Raw genomic sequence first — 13587 nt, forward strand, 5'->3', positions numbered from 1 at the left:
TGATGGTATAATTTCTGGGAAAAAAAAGAGGGATGGATGGCCCTCATTCATTGAGGAAAAAAAATAAAAAATGAGGTCTTTGTTAAACATAGACTCTATACACAGTTATACTGCACAGATTTTGTTTTGAGGTGATTTTGTGTGACCTAAAACTGGTCAGCATGGCTGGTCAGACTATGAAACTTATCTAAATCTAACTATTTAGCAGTTTGAAAATATCACCGGAGAGCTGATGGCTCTCCTTTTGTTCTGGGGTTATTGCTCCTCCAGTGCAGGGTTGGCTTGAAGGCAAGCACTCCTGGTTGTAGGAAGCCCTGAAAATACTTCTTCAAATGTGTTCAAACAAGGTACTCTAAAACTTTTTGGGGGTGCTTTAAAAAAGAAGGAGAACTCAAGAGAATCATGTGATTTTACATTTGAAATTAATTTGCATTCTGGATTTCTGAAATTAATGTTTTCAAGTTTCTCTCTTCAACCGAGGGAACAAAAAACGTGTAGAGGAAACATCAAAACTGAGTCTCTGGAGTATCAGGGATTTATTGATGCATTTATAAAAGTTGGCAGATCTATCAGCAGGGTTTTGATTTCCTGTTGTCCTAGTGTAGTTTTCAGGTGCTTGATCAGTAAAAATAACTAACATAACAAGCTCCCTTCGAGTGGTTATTTCTAGACACAGTCTCCGTCTTTGAAAATAAACTGTGTTGAAGTGCGGAGTTCATTGCCGAACGTCACTGTGAGGTTTTGTGGCTCGGGATCTGTAGCGGAGGATGAAGAAATCTGTCCCTGAAATTCCCTGTGCACAGTCCGGCGACTGGGGCTTGGCTTTGGTGCTGCTGTGTGACAGCAGAGGGTGCTGGAGCCTTCCCCGAGCGGCACAGGAGCTGCTCAGCGTTGGAGAAGGCGGATTTCAGTGTGGTTGCAGGTGCACTGTTAAAGTAAGGGGAGAGCACTAAAGACTGGCCCTTCTCATGTTAAAGTTTGGATAGAGAGGGCCCCCCTAAACTTATTACATTATGTCTTTTTAAGGGCTGAAGTCTAAAATAGCCAATGTAATTTGTTTTGAAGCATTACAGCAGAAATTCTAAGCCTAGGAAGGCTGTGGCTCCTGAGTTCGTGCCACCTGCTCTGCTAAGTGCTTTTGAGATCAATACAGGAAAGATATTAGCCTGTGGAGATACTTTGTCCTTTAGAACTGCTCCTGGAACATGATACATCTGAAGGATACAGGTACTGAGAGATGTGATTAGTAGCCTACTAAAGAAGGCAAACATTTCTCTTTGTCTTTTCCTCCAGAGTGTCTTAACCTACCTTCAATTTTGTTAGAGATCTGTTCGGGTTATAAACTTTGACAGAATTCTCTCATCAACCATCACCATAATATTAATAATGATGTGGAACCTCTTGTGTTTGGGGAATCTGAACACCTGTTTAGGATTCTGACCTTGACTTCTGGCTTGCTGTAGTTGTTGAGTTCTGCCTGTTCTGTGCTGTCAGGAAGTATTGCACTCAAAGTATCAATATTTGTTACAGGCTAGAGCCTGAGTTAGTTCTTGATGCGGAGGTTCCCTAAACCTCTGTTTTTCATTGAAAATGAATTTTTATGTCTTTTGTGGAAGTATGCAGGTGAAATAAACTGTAAATTCTGACCTTGGAACACAAACACATTCATCTGCCCAGAACAAAAAGGTTGTTCAGGTATTTCCAGCTGGATGGTTGAAGGGGCATGGCTGGATGACAGTGAATGACGGTCCAAGTTGAGAAACAAAAGGCTGAGAGTGGGAAGCTGCAATTCAAGTTATTCTTCCATAGTGGGGCAGGTCTGAGCCCAAGGAAAGGTACTGAAAGAGGCTTTTAAGTAATGGCTCTTCATACATCTCTTCTCTCTGCACGTGAGGGAGCAATGTGAAGTGTTCTTGTAAATGAGTGGAAATACATCAGAGGTGCCCACTACCATCCACAGCCTGTTTTTTTTTTTTTTTCTCCTTTCATTTGATGCAGTCCATATAATTCCACTTAATTCGGTCCAGGAGAGGTAACACTTCTTTACCAGACCTTGTTCCTTGCTCTGAACCACATTAAGCAGGTGAGCACCATGACTGCACTGCAAATCAAAACTGGTTTTGACCTGCTGGTCAAGTCCACACTTTAAATGGAATTTCTGTGTAATCTGTGTGTTAAAATTGCAGCTTCTCAGGAGTGAGCTAAGCCAAAGTTTAGCAGCTTCCTCTGTCTTGAGGGGCAGATTATTGACTGGAAAATGTGGGATGCTATTTTTATTCTTATTGTGCTAGGAGTGATTTAAAAAGAAGCTATTTTAATAGCTGTTTATTTTTTAGAGGCAGTTCAAAGAAGAAAAATCTAGAGGCAGAGTATCTAAACAGGATTATTAACTGTCAATTCTTAGACCGATCTAAACCAAGTTAGTCGCTAAACAAGAAACGGGTATGGAAATGGCTGAAGTGTGGAGTATTTTATTTATATAATTTTGTATGATGTATAAATGAAAAGGCAGCAGGAAAGGATTGATTGATGTAAATAACTCACATGGAAAAGGTTGTTTGGTATCTGAAACTCTCATTCCAGCCTTTCTTCTCTCTGCCTCAGAATATTTCACTTCTCTAAGCATTCTTACTTTTAATTTGTGGCATCAAAACCCATTTTAACTTAACCTGTTTTTTAGTCAGCCATATTTTACAGAATTTGGATGAAAAGCTGACAAGCCCATGATCACATATCTGTCAATACTGACAACACTGTCTTGTTCAAAGTTCATCCCAACCTACGTGGTTAAGCCTCATTTTCCCTGTTATACCATTCTGACTCCAAATTAGTTTTGATTTGCAGGTATTTTTCCATCACAGAAGGATGAGGTTGGCTGCTTTAAAATTAGAACCTGTACAGGGTGCTCAGGAATATGTTTCTGTGCCACTGAGGTAACTTTTTCCAAGTTACACAATAAGTTCACCGTAGCAACTGCAGCAATGTATGGGAAAGGGTTGAAGTCCTGGGGCTGTGTTGTGTTTCCATAGAGTTTAAATTCCATGCAGCAGCCTTCCCTAATGGTGTCATTGGCACTGCTGAGAGCTGACAAAGCAGGAGGAGATGTTGCTGGCTGGCTCTGTGTGTCTTTCAGGCTGTGCTAAATGCCAGCATCGCTGCTGACGTGGGCAGAGGGCTAAAGTGACAGTCACGGAGAAGAGGTGGAAGGGTGACGTGCACCCCAAAGGTGCTGCATTTTACCAGTTGTGCCTGTGGGATGAAGTAACTTCTCTGGACTTTGTGAGCTGTGGAGGTATGTTTTATTCATACAGGAGTAAATAAAGTGACATTTCTGTCACAGCTAGATGTACAAACTAGGATATATCTACATTAAACTAGAGCTGTGTTTTAAACACAAGAAGCATTTACTCAGTTTGGATCCTGAGTCATACATATTTCAAAGAGGATGAATAAATATCTGTTTTAGTAGAGCATTTAATTCGTAAAGGGAGTCCTACCCAAAGATGAGTGACCTGATCTGTAGTTGCACGAAAAAGAATCAGAACAGCATCTCATTTTATGTTTTAATTTCCATTTTGACAGAACAATTTGTTACTTAAGCATCCTTAGTGTTACGATCCCTTATAAAAAATAATTGTCTCCTTACTTTGCACTGTTTATAAAATAAGAGCTTTGGCCACTAGAAGTGCTACATATTGTGGTGGAATAATTATGGGGAATATGCACATTGCATGTAAAATGCTAGAAGGATCAACATCACTTCTTATTTGCTATTTATTTAATAGTTTCAGGGCATGACTGGCTACTAAAGCACAAATTCTGCAAAATCCTCTATCATGGATCAGTATCAGGGCTTGGACTGACCCCATGGAACCTGTAGAAAGGTAAACTGCAGGTCTAGTCCTGCTCTTGACTGGACACACTGGAAATTGGATTTGGCTCCTTTTGAGTTGTTGAAGCAAAGTGAAACAAAAACTTTCAGAAAAGTATGGGGGTTTTTTGATAGTCAACCATGTCATGCAAACTCAAGCAACATAACTTGGGGTTGAAATGGCATGGGCTGATGTGACAAAGTGTAATGTTGCAATCTCAGATCCAACTACCCTTGGATGGGGGGAAAGTTGGGTCTTACCACTTACTCTGGTATGGCCCAAGGTGTTCAGTTCATATGTAGCAAAAGTCTCATCTGCAATTTCACCAAAGTCACTGGAATTGACAGGAATTGGGTGGAAATGTAATTTGATTTTGCTGGTTTGTATCTTATTTCATCCTTTTTCTTATGGATTTCTCCTCTGAAGGCAGTATCTCAAAAGTGAGAGCATACAGACACACTGCCATGACTAATTCATTTTTAGAGCACTCCAATCCTTTAGAAGGACAGTTTGTATCTCTGGAAAACTGATGGCATAGCATAGGGGCTGGGGTGGACGGGTGGGATGCCTGGACCCCTCTGTGGGGACTTCAGGTGTGCCAGAGCCTGTTCCCCTCCCTGCTTCCCCTTCTCTGCCCTGGCCAGGAATCTGAAACCTGTGTTGGGTGCAATGGGGTGACCCAGGAGGGTGGTGTGTCCAGCCCTGGAGTCCCACGGCCTGAGCCAGGCTCGAGCTCCTGCTGCGGGAACCAGCAGTGCCTGTGCTGAGCGGGAGCCACTCGTGCTCTTCCCAGCCAGGATCGGTGGCTCGGCTTCCTGCAGACTCCCTGCAGGCGGCTGCGTCTCGCAGGCACAGAGCCTTGACATTTATTTACTCTCCCCTAGTGTTTCCCTTGCCGTGCTGACGTAACCGAGGCCATTGCATAATAACCCAGTCTTCAAAATTACTTTCTCATAGCTTTTACCATGTGAAAGAAGTGGAGCCAGCAATGCTGGCGGTGTCCAGAGCCAGAGCTGCTGGAACATCTGATTCCTTCTCCTCCAAGAGGCAGCTTGTCACTCTGCTCCCTCTGTTTAATAACGGCAATTTCAGAAGTGTGTGCACCCACTTCTGTATTGAGTGAACACACAAAAACGTTTTCCAGACAGAACTCATACTTTTACTGAACTTTTGCATTTGTTTTTATTAACAGTGTGAGTCTGTAACCACAGTACTGCAGCAGAGATTTTTTATTTCAGGGAGTGACTTGAACTTCAACAACTGATTTATGCAATTTTCCAAAGAAATGTAAAATAACAAGAAGGATTTCAGTGCTAAGTGACACTTCGGACTTTCTTTCAGATCTTAGGAACATCTCTGTCAGACAGGAACAAATCTGCTACAGCCAGTGGAATTAGTTTGGTCTAAATAAGATTATAATTCAGCCATTCTGTTTCTGCATTGCTCAAAAATAAATTTCAGTAAACAACTTCAGGCCAAGTCTCCTCCTAGCTATGCCAGAAATGTGCTGAAGCGGGAGGAAATTTCCCCAAATTCACACTGCCTGATAATAGTCCACAGTGAAAAGTTGTTGAATAACTACCTGTGTTTCCTAGGTAGGCCTTTCAGAACTTGACTTGTAATTTACAGCTGTGTCTTACTACAAATACTATTTTATTGACTTCCTTGACTCCCTGTATGTCACTGCAGACATTTCTTCCCTGAAATTTCCCCAGGTGGGAGATTTCAAAGACCAATCGCAATTAAATCAGTGTGGTGGCACCAGGCTGGGCACCCCCACATGTCACCTGCCCTGCAGCTTTGCTGATGGGATGTGGTGCCTGTGGTGTAATGGCTTCTAGGTCAGAACTGACCAACATCCACCTGACTCCGAGAGCAAGGACAGCAAACTCCCATCTCCCTGCCAGACAGAGTGGAGGCTTTTCCATGGGCATCCACAGCCCACCCCTTCAGTTCTGTTTGCAGGGATGGTGGACCCCAAGTAGAAAGGGACATTTTGAGTTAGATAGAAAGCTGTCCAGAGTTCAGCAAGAATTGAGGTTGTGGTTCTGTGTGTTGTGGAACTTTAAGTTCGATGCTCTGCTCTGGTCCAAATCTGGATCTGAACTCCCCCAAGGCTTGGGGATATTTGGAGGACTGTTTTTGGTTTTAAATCCAAGCAATCTTCTCATTCTTATAAGCAGTGTTCATTTTGGACTCACTCTGTTAATATACAGCCTAATAGCAGCAGCTATCAACACATAATCATAAATATTGCTGCTAGTAGCCCAAGCCTGACATTCTGACTTAATTAATCTGATTATGTTTAATCATAAATTGTAGTAATGCTTTGGACATATTTTTTAAGTGGTGAGGCTGCTAATCAGTTTTGCAAAATTGGCATTCACTGGGCAAGGGATTTACCTTGCTTGAAGGCAATATTAATCCCTGACTAAAAAGATGACCATCTTTACTGTCTTTGTATTTCTGGAATAGTCAAATTAACTCCTTTTTTTTTTTTTTAGTATATTATTCTTCCTTTGAAAGAAAATAATTTATGGGGAATGGTTCATCTACCGTATGAAAAATAGTTTTGAGATAGGTCTTGATTTATTTTGGCTCTCTGAAGTCTTTGATCAGTTAAGAGCTGAGTGCTTAAAGCACAGAAATGATAGCTAAACTGGCAGACCTGTGACCTTTTATTGCCACAGAAGCAGCAAAATGCCTGTGTGTCTAAAGCTGACAGGTCAGCTTTGTCCAGCTGGGAAGGGCTGAAAATAGGAAGTTGGTTTCCATTCTGGTCTCCCAGAGGAGTGTGTGTTATGGCTCCAAGGAGGGCAGGGAGTAGACACAGAGCTTTTGCCTTGTTTTTTAGACGACATCCCACTTTGCTCTTACCTTTTACCTTGTCCAAAGATGTTTCCTGGAATGTGGAAGTTCTGCAAGTTTGCCTTTGAGCACCAGTTCTCTGTAGAAGTTCGTGCAGCGCCTTTTATGCTCTGGTGAGACAAGGCTTTGTGGATGGTTAACTCTCACCATGTGAAATGATGGTTCAGTGCCTTTGCTGAACTGCCACTGATGCAAACTGCCTCCACAGAACAAACCCCATGCAAACTTCTCTTAGAGGATCGAGGAAAAAAGTTGGTCTCTGGCAATGAAATGCCATTTTTATTTTAGGTATCTCAATGTATGAGTGAGGAAGTAATCTGATTAGCACATTTGCTAGAGAAATGAACCAATGGGAAGGTGAAAATATTAATAAAAGATAGTTGGTTTATACTCAAACTGGCCTTTAAATTTGCAATATATGCTGTAAGAACATGCTTACATAACCTCTATTTCTATTCATAAAGGTTTATGTGGGTCTATATTGAATTATGCATTTAAAATTAATCCACTGAGGCAGCCCACTGAGATGCCACTTCTCATTTAGTAACTGCATTAAGGACTTTGTGCTTCATTTAGAAACTGTGAGAAGCTTGCTTTGTGCTGTGGAGAGGAACTGGCCTGCCAGATTCAGACTGGCTATTATAGGGGGTTTAAAACAACCATCTCTCTGTCTCTCTTTCTGAGTTACCAGTAAAACTCTATTCTTGACTCGTGTGGCCCGACTCATGCAGCTTGGCTGAACCTGACAAACCCAACAGACTTGTGTCAGATTCTTAGAAAAGATTATTGAAGATTTTCTTCAGAAGTTGGGAACAGCTGATTCTGCCTTTCCAAGGCTGTAGGGATCCAGAATGAACAGACACACACATTGGGATTTTATACCAGGAGCTGCAATTCAAATTTATTGTGTTTTGTTTGTGTGGCCTTCCAGTTCCTCACACATTGCAAAAGGGTCAAGAGCTCTCCTAGATGTTTACATGGATTTTTTTTCTAAGAAACCTTAGGCTCTTAGTTCTTCTGATTGGCATTCTCCAAAGTGCAGTTTTGCTTCTAAAATGGCTGCAAAATGGTATTGTGAGGCTCTGTGTCTGAATTAAGCTTTTTTTACCTTAAAAATAAAAGCATAACAGTTCTGCATATCCACACTGTGGCGTAAAATACAAATTGACACATCTACATCTCAAATTGATCACAAAAAAAGACTTATTGTGGGAATGATTGCCTTTATTGACTCTGGGCAAACCTGTTGTCTTCCTATCCTGCTTTTGGTTGTTACTGTTTTTATTACTAAGATAATCCTTTGTGGCCTTAGTTTGAAAAAATGATGAAATACCAAGCAAGACTTTCGGTTTGTATTTCTCATTCTCTGAACTGTGTTTGTACTGCCAAAGTATTCCAGTGTCTCCTGAGTATTTAAGAAGTTAATTCTGTGAATACTGAAGCTGAAGGACTTTGCTCTCATCCAGAGTTGTGCACCTTCTCTTCCGTATTTCCTACCACATTTGTCCCCAATTCCTTGTGTTCTCCACTCCACGTTGCTGATAGTCCAGAGCCACCTGGAAGCTCACCACCTTCTCTGTGTGTGTGCACCTGCATGTTGAGTGACTGGCTGGCAGGTTCAGATTTGAAAGGAGATGGTAGAAGTGGCAAATAAATTGGTTAAAAATCAGCCACCTGGTTGAAAACTTTTCAGAGGTGATGGATGGGCAGGATCACACTGTCAGTGAAGATTCCCTAGAAAGCCAGGCTAAAAGTATAAATAGTTGTAAGAAGAACATTCCCTCACTTATACATTCCTTTTCCATTTACAATCAGCAAACAAAACAACTCGTTTGTTGCTTTATTTTTGAGTGAGAGAATTAATATGTGTGATTTACTAGAGGGAAGCTAAGTTGAAGAAAAGGATTTTTATGTAAGTACAGAAAGTGCTTATTCCCCTGATCATTTTTATCTGCTATGGGTTTAAATTCCATAGTCTAGATTCAGCTGCTATAAAAATGATGTCTCTTGCATGTATGACTGTGCTCTACTAGATGAGAGTTTCAGGCTGCAGAGTGTCATGCAGCCAGGCCCAGAGAGGACTTTGACTATCAGGGTAGACACTTTAAATAAGATGCAGTAGGTATGTTAAATAACATTTATAGATAATGACTTTAAAATAGTCTAGCCTTTGCCAGATCTGTGACAAAATTAAGACTGATATCCTCAAAGTTATTTAGGTGTCTCATTAATGCAGTGGAGAACTGGATGTCTGAGTATTTGGGGATCTGAAGTTAAATTAGAAAACAATGAACATCTTGAGGAAAGTATTATTTAAGATTACAGGAGATCAGAAAAATCTTTCTTTAAGTCTCACCATTTTCAGAATCTCTTACAGGTTTATTCGTGTTTAGATTAACGGTAAATAAGATCATAAAATTAAATGTTCATTTTCATTTGTGAAAAGCAACTGGTTGCATAACTGTCGAGTTATGAAACCTATATTTTTGTCCTCTGCATCCTGAACATCTGTGGCCTATATTTAATTGTAGGTTTTATCTTCAATTTGAAGAAACAATGTTTAGCCTGAAGACAAAAGTGAGCTATGTAGTGAAATCAGCTAAATAGCATGGCTGAGTCTCACTTGCTAACAGAAAATGCATTTTTATACATGTTCTAACTTAGAAATGTTATTCATTTGATGGTTTAATACAGTTAGAATACTCTGATGTTCTAAGCAATGTGAAGAGTGGAAGTATTAAGACACAGAGGGACTGTAACTCAAGAGGAACAGGTGCATGAGGATAGAAATGTGGGGCCATATTGCAGCATCAATTTTTAAGCAGAAATCCGTACTGATTCCAGTAGGAAGTAATTCTGATGAAATATTAATGAAATGATGTGATATGGCCCATGGGCAGGAAATAACGAAATGTGTGAAGTAAAGCAAGCTGGTACAAGTAGGGAAAATAACATGAAATGCAGAACCAAAGGGAATGAGTAACCTTAGAAGTAATACTCCTGAAAATACTGGAGCGTGATGTAGAAATACAAATGTGAAAATGTTATCACCTTTCAGTCCAGATTGGCAGCTGCAATCTGTATTTTGCAGTGGGTCCGTATAATGGACCAGATGAGGTTTCTGTTTCAGTCAACCTCCTTTTTTTTGACTTGTAAATCAAATCCAAATGCTAATCTGCATTTGTGACTCAGAAATCTCTAAGTGACATCCTTACAAAAGGGAAAAAAAAAGATGTAACCTTCATGTAGAAATAGAAAGGTGAGGTTTGAAGGATGTTTCTTAATCTTTTAAAATGTAGTCAAGAGCTTCTGAGATGTTTGCATTCAGTTTGCTGCTACATTATTGTTGCCTTTAAATTCAAGGTCTCCATAGGCTTCTTAGTCCCTGTCTGAGTTGCAAATCAAGATGTCTGCAAGTGTGCACAGCTGAGAACAGAACAAGGTATGAAGTTTTAATTTTAAAACAAATTCTGTTGCTTGATGTAAATCTTGGGGTTCCCAGGTACGATCTCGATGAGAGATCTTGAAGTAAAACTACAGTTTGCTCCAAATACAATATGATTTATTTTCACAAAGGTAAGGAATTCTAAACCTCCAGTTTCTGCCTGCACATCTCATGAAATGGATAGTTGGTTGGTCTGTCTGGCTTGGGATGGGCTGGTCAATGAGGCATTAAAGAGCCTCATCAATGAGGAGTCCCAGTGAAGTGAATCAAAGGTGGAAATATTTCCATCTGCTACTAAAAAGTAAATCTACTTGTATTCTGCCAGAGACATACCAAGTATTTTCAGAGTTTTCTAACACATTGCCATTCATTTCCCCGCATTGGATTGTGTAGATTAAAAAGCACACAAAAAAAGGAACCCTCAAAATGTACACCAATAACACATGCATATTTATGCAGCCAGCAGCTCCCTTGTTTAAAGAGAATGCTCTAAGAATTAAATCTCACAATTTTCTGAAATAGCAAGGACATTTAAAGTGCATCTGTAGATTAGTCTGAGTAAGTTTGTTCTGTGAATGGCTTGAAAAGAAAACAGGCTCTTCCTAGGTATTGCAACAAATTGTTCCCAGCACTTCAGCCTTATACAATAAATGAAAATTCAGAGGAAGCAACACAATATTGGATGAACCTGCTTCAGAACATTGGCTCAGGCCACAAAGCAAGTAATTAACAAGCTGAATGAAGCATTTAAGCCCACGCCTTATCATTTATGTAACTAACCTTTGAGTTTTGGACGCACTGGTATGCTGCAGAGAAGCCTACACAGTGTTTCTTTTATGTGTGTGTATTGAGCAAATGGGAAATGCATACCCTGCCATTTGTTTTTCACATTTTCAGCACTTATCAGAGTTCTCTGGCTGAGTGATCTTATATTGCAAAAATGTACGCCTCTTGGTCCTTTTTTCTGTAGTGCAGTATAAATCTAGACGAGCCTCAGCCTTGTTATATGTGTGTGGGGGGATGTATTCTACTTTTAAGGGTGCTTTTGAGCTTGTTTAAAGCATCATTAGTAGCACTAGAAAAGAATTAATTCAATGCCACTTTTCACCAAAGAAGTGCAGAACAAAAAGAGTGACAGAGATTCTGCAAACTCCTTGTTTATGGAAGCAGCGTTCACAAACAGCTTTGAAAATAAACCAAGAGTGCTGTGAACCAATGAGGTCTGAAAAGACGTACTTTCCATCTTTGTCACACATCTGTTTTTCCCATCCTGAGAAATACTGGGCACGTTAGGAATGCTGAGACTGCTGGTGACAACATTAGTTTCCTACAGAGCCCCTGAGATAGAAGCAGAGTGTAACATCACCTCTGCACTTGGGGAATGAGTCATTTTGCTTATTAATGCTCTCACTTTCGTCTCTCCCTCCTGTTCTTTTCCCCATCACTTTAAACCCAGACTTATTTGGAACTCCTGTAAGACAAACACCCTTTCTCCTCGGCGGGAGGAAAATAAAATAGCATACTTAACATGGTTACATAACACACTGCTACGCATGCCTAAAATGAGGTCATTTTGATTAATATATTTATCTGGTGTGCAGCTGTAACAGGAGATGTGATTGTGATTAAAAGAACACCATTTATTTAGTCTCTTTGCCATAGCCTTCAGTTTTTGTAACTAATATCCCCGAACCTGATGGGAGTGAGTTGTTAGCTATGTCATAATTTGTGCCCTGGGCTATGTCCAAGCCCTCCAAACCTTGGAAAATCATTGTAGTGATTCCTTTCTCTCTTCTTTCCTCTGTCAGAAGTTAGGTAAGAATTCTGCAATAATTATGGTTATTATAAGTAATCCAGCAACATACGAATAGAAGGAGGAAGGGAACAGAGGCAAACTGGAATTCCTTAAAGTTTAAGATGTTGCTGGATGATGGGGAAAGCAAAAGGATGAGAAGAGTGATAAAGCCAGTTGCAGTGAGGCAGGAGAAAAAGCAGAGCAGCACGCTGCAAATGTCTCTAGTATCATCTGTGGGAACGAGAGAACCGGTAGGATCTGCTTTTGGAATACGAGCAGATGTATTTTTCTTTTGGGATGTTGAACTGCCATTCTTCAAAGTTCTGACGCATCCGGTTCTATTTCGGTTTGATGACTCCCAACTAGACACGTTAGGCGGCTGCTGCTCAGAAGCCAGCATTTAAAAACACTGTGTTTTTCTGTTCCACTCTTTCTGGCAAAAAGCTCGTTATTCAAGTGCTTGCTCTAACCTTTAGTTACCCTGGTTGCATAACTGGAAAGCAGCATCCCACCATGCACTTCTGTGACCCAGTTGTGCCTTTCCAGTAGTGACTTTATGAGTTATGAAAGGTGTGTCTGCCACATTGCTACAGAAACGTTTACTCTACTGACCCTGATTTCCGAAATATTATATAGTCATTGTTCACTAGGAAGTAAAAAACAAGGTAAAAGCACATAAAAAAACCCCTTAATGCTGCAATGTTGAAAATCCTTGTGAAAATCCTCTTTAGCCTTGATAGTGTTTGGGATTCTCATTGATAAAAAAAAAAATACTTGTAGAACCCATTTTAAAATCATTAATGCTTCAGTAATCTTTCAAAATGAATTTTAGATGGTACATTCAGTACTAATAGTCACAGTACAAATCATTGACTCATACAAGGAAGAACCTGAATAACAATTGCTTTGTTGAACTGATTTGCAGTCTAAATTGTGATGTGCAGCATTCACATTTTCTAGACTGTCTGCAGACTTGCTAAAATCCTTCCACATTATCATGTCATCTATTACCCTGTATTCTACTCATGGTAAACATCCCTGTGGATGAGAATGAGTTTCTAATATGTCAAATAGAGAAAACTACTTATCACTAGCATTGCTCTTACAAAATCTTTCTGTAGCTTATAGAAAACACAAAAAAGACATGTGCTTGGTTTTCTTTTCCATCGCATAATACAGCATAAGTCAGTTATATAAAGTCACTTACATAAATAGCTTAATTCTCCTTTCATTTATATGGAATTATAAATCAAGAGCAGATCTACTGTGAAACAAAAGATGTTACACTGGCATAAACCCGGTATTGACAGCATGTGCAGACTTTCATTCTATGGATTTGTCCAGCCAGTGATTTTTGGGCTTTAGCAACTTAAAAGCCATCCTATCCTAGGATGTAAACTATTCAGTATGTGGCTAACCTTCACAGCAAAGCTTGCTCTTTACATCAGTGCTGTGTTTTTCAGGTAATCTCTGTATATTAATTTTTGGTACCAATACATAATTTATCTGGGTAATTAAAAACATAACATTACAGGTAAAGGCAGCCCGATGACATTGCTGTTCACTGGTAGGCACGACTTCACCAGTTCTTCTACTGTGTATGTTTT

This window comes from Empidonax traillii, unplaced genomic scaffold (genome assembly GCF_003031625.1).
Source record: "Empidonax traillii isolate 1590-97213 ecotype Southwest subspecies unplaced genomic scaffold, ASM303162v1 scaffold20:size5563877, whole genome shotgun sequence".
NCBI classification, from domain to species: Eukaryota; Metazoa; Chordata; class Aves; order Passeriformes; family Tyrannidae; genus Empidonax; species Empidonax traillii.